Raw genomic sequence first — 5,660 nt, forward strand, 5'->3', positions numbered from 1 at the left:
TCCTCCGGGGCGGTGGCAGTGGGCGGCCACGGCGCGGACAGCGGCGGCCCTGGGCGCCCACAGGTAACTTTCTCGCCAGGCGCTGAATTCTTTCACTAAAGGGTACGAGCCCGAGGGACGAGCCGCGCGGTGATTGGCTGCGGGGCGCCCTCAGGTGCGCTGCCATTGGCAGAGGCGCGCTCAGGTAAGGCCCTTCTCCCGGCGCAGGTAACTCACTCCCGGGCCGGCCTGCGTGGAGCCCCGTTGCGCCGCGGGTGCGAGCCGAGCCGCGGGAGCCCCGCCGGAGGCCGGCCCGGGCCGGTTGGGGGGTGCCGGGGTGGACGGGGAGGCCAGAGACGGAACCGGGCAGGTAGAGAGGGGGGCGGGGGGCGGAGGGGGGGGAGAAGCAACACCTGCAAGCACTAGGCATTGTGGGTGGAACGGAAGGACAAACGGGAGCCGAACGCAGGTAGCCCCGAGCCGACGGGAATCTAAGGCGCGGCCCAGCCACTAGGGCTGGAACACGCAGCACGGTTTGACAGTGTCAGGAAAGTGCGGGAGTGAGGTTTCCTCGGGGGACTCGAGGGCGGGCGGGGGTGTGAGTGGGGGACGCACAGGATGGCCGGGTCTGTTGCATAACTGCGTTTTGTAACGTTCTGATGCACGACAAACACGGTGGGTGCCTAGGTGGGTCACGGATCCCAGGGAGAAGCGCAGATTTGCCAACAGCTGTGCAGCCTCCTTCCCCGGGCCCGGCGGGTTGGCAGTGCTTCCGAAGGGGTGAGAAGACGGGGTTGAAGAGAGGTAAGAGCACCCAGGTCGAAGTCTGGCGACCGGGATGCCAGGGCTGCAAACAACTCCTGCCTGTTTCCTCAGCCTGTTGTCATTCGATGTTTCCAGGCAGGCATCAACATTTACATTGTAATTCAATCGAAGCAGCAACTACAAAGGTGCTTTATGCTCCCCAGCTTAATATGGTTGCTAGGGAAACAGTTGAAAATGAAACGCACTTCTCTGAGATTCTGTTGGAAACAACCGGAATCAGCAAAGGTATGATGTATCATCGCTGCGTGGAAGTTGAATCAGCTCAAGCCCATTCCACGAAAAGACGTCGAAAGTTGACCGTATTTTTACTTGAAGTTTATGTCCAGCCTTGCTGGGTCAGATAGTTCCTGAGGTTTTCACTATGAGACAAGGCTGGGCTGGAGTATATTTTTACTTTCAGCAAATGAAATTCAAAAATCCTTCTTTTTAGAACCACAGATCAGGGGAGTAAGGCACTCGGCTTGTATGCAGCTGACCCAGGATCCGTCCCTGGCACCCCATATGCTTCCCTGGGCACCACCAGGAGTGCAACCTGGAGCATAGTCAAGCATAAGCCCTGAGCACAGCCCGGTGTGCCCATCCCCCTTGGGGAAAAACTTCCATTTAAAAGACAATAGAAGACACATTCTTGATGGTAATGTAACCTTCTGAGATGGTACCATGGCCACTTGCCCCCCACTGAAAGCTCCTTCCCTCTTTTATCCAGAGGCTGCCACATTCCTCCGAGCTGCCTCTTCTGTCACTTACCTTCCTATCTCCAAATAATTTACACCGTTATCTCTGGATTTCTCCATTCAGATGCAGAGCTCTGACCACTTGCTGCCTTAGATAAGCGTTTAGCTGGTCTGCACACTTTCCCCTTGCACTGCGCTCCTGACATAGTTCCACCTCCACCTCCGTGTCTGTGCACTGGCTATAAGGCTCACAGCAGGCACCACTGACGCATACTAGCTTCTCTGCTTGTTTCTCAGACCTTTGATCAGGTTTCTCGGGCTGTTACGCTCCCATTCTAGTATTATTTTCTGCAGCTAACCCATCAGAAGATCAAATTGATTTTCCAAGTCATGGCTCAATTCCAGTCTCCCCTGAAACTACCAAAGTCTGCTGTCATCCTGTTCCAAAGGAGATGAGCGTTCCCTGGACATGCTGTTCAGTGGTCACTCGGGCACACATGTTCACCTCCAGAATCAGAGCTGTGTGTCTGTCCTGTGACTTTTTTCTTGGTTTACTACCGCATTTTCCAACGCCTGTGTTCTAGTAATAACCTAAGAATAGGAACTGAAGGTGAAACTCACACTCTCTCTCTCTCTCTCTCTCTCTCTCTCTCTCTCTCTCTCTCTCTCTCTCTCTCTCTCTCTCTCTCTCATACACACACACAGAAATTAGGGTTTCACACGTGCTAGGCAAGTGCTCTACTTCCAATCCATATTCCTTCCTGGTCCAAAACTTTAAATCTCTTTATCCTACACTTACTTTTTGAAGGGATGAGGATAAATTGTTAGACCTAACAATGCTCAGGAGTTACCCCTGACTTTGCACTCAGAGAACCCTCCTTATAGTGCTGGGGCACTGTGTGTGGTGCTGGGGACAAACTCAGGTCGGTCAATACAAGGCAAGTGGCTTATCCCCTGTACTACCTCTTAGCAACCCCCCACCCCGTTCTTGGTTTTGGATTTGGGTTTGGGAGCCATTTCCAGAAGCATTCAGCTCCTACAGGGACCATAAGGTGGCAGGAATCTTGAGGCAAAGCCTGAGTTGTCTCTCTGCCCTCCACCCTGACTTTTATGAAATGGGGCCAGGTACAGGATTCAGCGTTGGAGATTTTCATTCCTAAGTCGTTAACCTCTTTTATCTACTAGCATCCAAAATTACCATAGAGAATTCCAGTGCCAACGCTATTCTCATTCTTTTTGGCCCTGGAACCTTTTTTTAATGGATGTGTAGAGTAATCTATCTCTACTATAGAATAATTTTTATTATCACGTGCTTCAAAAGCCAGGATTCTGCGATGTCGGCGTGTCAGGGGCTTCAACCAAAGGTCTCCAAGCCTTTGATTCTTCATTCGTATTTAGCAACGCCAGAACAAACTCCACCAGAAACGACTGTGTAGAGGCAAGAGAGGAGACTGCCCCTCTGGTGAGCTGGTGACGGCTTGTCTTTCCCTAGGAAGATCCCAGCAGTCAGAAATAAGAGAGCTTGAGCATTGGGCCTCTCAGTTTCTCAAGAGAGAAATATCTGTGGTCTCTTAGCCAAGGGGCCTTTGCCCGGCTTTCAGTGTTCTGGAAGCAGTTCAGGATCCTGGTGAGTCACTCCCCAGAGGTGGGTCTTGTTCTTTGCTTCCCTCCTAGTTCCTCACTCCTACCCTTCCTTCTGCCTGTGAGCAAGCGTTTAGCCTCCTGTAGTTCCCTAGCTGCCTGGAACCGGGGACAGGAGGGGCTCCCCACTCCAGAAGCCCACTCAGCCCCTGCCGCCAGCTTTCCTTCTTCACTGTAGAATCATGGGGCCTCTCATCAACCTCTTCAAGGCCCTTTGGGTCTCCAAGCCCCAGACGCTGCAGCAATTCTGTCCGGCCTTAGCTGTACTGACCTCTAAGAGGGCGTCAGCATGTCCCCTCCTCCGTCCTATTAATGCAGTTGTCACATTTTGTGCAAACTCTGGTGAAATAGTTGGGTGCAGGTGACCTTCCTCCATCCTCCTTGCCCTTCTCATTTCCTTTCACATCTCCTTCCTTTACCGACATTCCTTTCTGTCTTCTCTCTTCAGGAGACAAAAGGAGTGTGGGTTAATTGTCATCTTTAATTTGAATCATGTCCAAAATTATTCAAAAGCCATTACCAGCTAGGGCCAGAGAGATAGTACCAGGACGCTTGCTTTACATGTGGCTGACCCAGGTTGGATCCCTGGCATTCCATATGGTCCCCCAAGCCTGCTGGAGTTATCCAGAGCCAGGAGTGAGCCAGGAGCCAGGGCTAAGCCCTGAGCACTGCTAGGTGTGACCAGTCGGGGAAAAGCAGTTAACATCTGTCCTGAATTATGTTATATGGAAAAAAAACCAGAAAATGGCCAAATATTTTCTTTTCAGGCCAAGCATCTCAAAATTCCCTTTCTTTCCCTCTAGCATACACTGACTCAGCTTTGATTAGGTAGTTTACTATCCCTTAATTGGCTAAATACTGCTATGTTGACTGTTTAAATTAGGAAGAAAATGGGTTGGAAAGATAGTATAGTGGGCAAAGCACTTGCCTGCTAACCTGGGTCAGATCCCTGGTATCCCAGACGGCCCCCAGGCCCCCTCGAAGCACAGAGCCAGGAGTAAGCCCTGAGCATGGCTGGGTGTGATCCAAAAACAAAACAAAATTTAGTGAGAAAAAAAGGAGAACTCAGGCTATGTAAAATGATCACCCTTTGGAGCTGGGGATGTGGCCAAGTGAGAACGCATGCTAGGCCTTGCATGTGTGAGGCCCTCGGGACAATGGGCAGCACTGGGGGTGTCCCAAGTACCACTAAGGTTGTGACCATCATGGCAATAAAAGTAAATAAATAATACACTACAGAGAAATAAAATTGTCAACCACAAAGTTCCACAGTTGTTTTGATTCTTTCAGTAGCTGCTGGACACCTGCTAAGAAAGAACCTTTCTTCCTCCAAACACTTTCATCTCCAAATACCTTTATTAAGCAAAGCTCTGGTTCTCAAAGTGGGGTCCCTCAGTGAACCATCAATTCCAGACTCCCTGACAATGTGCGTATTCACCAACTCACCCCAGACATACTGAATCACGAACTTTAGGAGGTAGGGAGCCATTGATGTTCCGAAAAACTTCCCATCCCCCTAACACCACCCTCCAGCCAGCGGGTTTTATTTATTTGTTTATTCTGTCATTTTTGTTTTGGTGTCAAATCCCCTCTGTGCTCGGGCTTATTTCTGGCCCTGTGCTCAGGGATCACTGCTAGAAGTGCTCCAGGAAACATGTGGTGCTGGGGACCGAATGTGGGTTGGCCACATGGAAGGCCAGTGCCCTACCCACTATACTACCTCTCCAGCCCCTGTTTCTATTATTTTGATAGTGATCTTTAACATCTATTATGATGGCTAATTCCAAATTCCAAACTTTTTTTTCTTTTTGGGTCACACCCAGTGGATGCACAGCGGTTACTCCTGGCTCATGCACTCAGGAATTACTCCTGGCGATGCTTGGGGGACCACATGGGATGCTGGGAATTGAACCCTGGTCATGTGTGCCAGGCAAAAGCTCTACCTGCAGTGCTATCGCTCCAGCCCCGACTTTTTAAAAACGTTTTTAAAAAGCAAAATTTTATTCCTTTTTAAAGTCATTTTATCAGTTTTTATTCTGGGTTTTGGCAGGGTCCACACTGCAGCATCCAGCCAGAAATGCCACATTTAAAGGGCCACATCCCCACCAGACACATCTCCCTGCATGTTGCCTGTTGTCTGTGTCCATCACAGCCACCGTAGCAGGGCTGTCATCAAACCTAAGACCCGGTGAAACACAGGTGGCATCTCCTGGATTGTTCTGACTCTAGAAATGCAACATTCTTTGATCAGCACTATTCCCAAGAAGGAAGCTTATGGGAAATAAAATGAATACAGGTGTCTGAACTAAATATCAACAGAGATTTCAAACTTCACCAAATGAGAACCAGAGAGATGGTTCAGCGGGGAGATCTTTGCCTTGCACCTGGCCCACCCCGGTTGAATCTGTGACTAGCGATCCCTGAGCACAGAGCCAGGAGTAGTTCCTAAGTACTGCTGGGTATGACCAATACCCCATCCCATCCCCGCAAAAAGAGGATGGTAACTATATTTGACAATTAGAAAGTGACTAAAGGAGTAAG

Source organism: Sorex araneus, chromosome 2, assembly GCF_027595985.1.
Source record: "Sorex araneus isolate mSorAra2 chromosome 2, mSorAra2.pri, whole genome shotgun sequence".
In the NCBI taxonomy this organism is placed as follows: domain Eukaryota; kingdom Metazoa; phylum Chordata; class Mammalia; order Eulipotyphla; family Soricidae; genus Sorex; species Sorex araneus.